This window comes from Nanorana parkeri, unplaced genomic scaffold (genome assembly GCF_000935625.1).
Source record: "Nanorana parkeri isolate BGI_ZX_2015 unplaced genomic scaffold, ASM93562v1 scaffold2802, whole genome shotgun sequence".
In the NCBI taxonomy this organism is placed as follows: Eukaryota; Metazoa; Chordata; class Amphibia; order Anura; family Dicroglossidae; genus Nanorana; species Nanorana parkeri.
The window spans coordinates 2,131-2,832 of NW_017309070.1; positions in this window are offsets into that span (position 1 = coordinate 2,131).

A 702-nucleotide genomic window follows, 5' to 3' on the forward strand; every position below is an offset into this window, starting at 1 on the left:
TATGTGCGGAGCTGGCCGGTATGTGCGGAGCTGGCCGGTATGTGCGGAGCTGGCCGGTATGTGCGGAGCTGGCCGGTATGTGCGGAGCTGGCCGGTATGTGCGGAGCTGGCCGGTATGTGCGGAGCTGGCCGGTATGTGCGGAGCTGGCCGGTATGTGCGGAGCTGGCCGGTATGTGCGGAGCTGGCCGGTATGTGCGGAGCTGGCCGGTATGTGCGGAGCTGGCCGGTATGTGCGGAGCTGGCCGGTATGTGCGGAGCTGGCCGGTATGTGCGGAGCTGGCCGGTATGTGCGGAGCTGGCCGGTATGTGCGGAGCTGGCCGGTATGTGCGGAGCTGGCCGGTATGTGCGGAGCTGGCCGGTATGTGCGGAGCTGGCCGGTATGTGCGGAGCTGGCCGGTATGTGCGGAACTCGCTGACCTTGTAGAACTTCTATACTGAGCGGGTGTCTCACCCCCGGAGATTCGTAGCTCTACAGCCTCAGTAACCGGCCAATGACATCATCAGGATCGGAGTGACAATCCGAGGGTCACCCACAGTTCGGGACAAACCAAATTGAATGAAAAAATAGAAAACCTTCTTCTACATAGTGAGCGGCGCCAACTAAAATCACAACGGACTGTGATTGCGATAATATTCGGTGTAGACCTCCATAGATTTTGGGCGCATAAGTATCAGGGCCATAAAAACAGTTGTTTTTTTG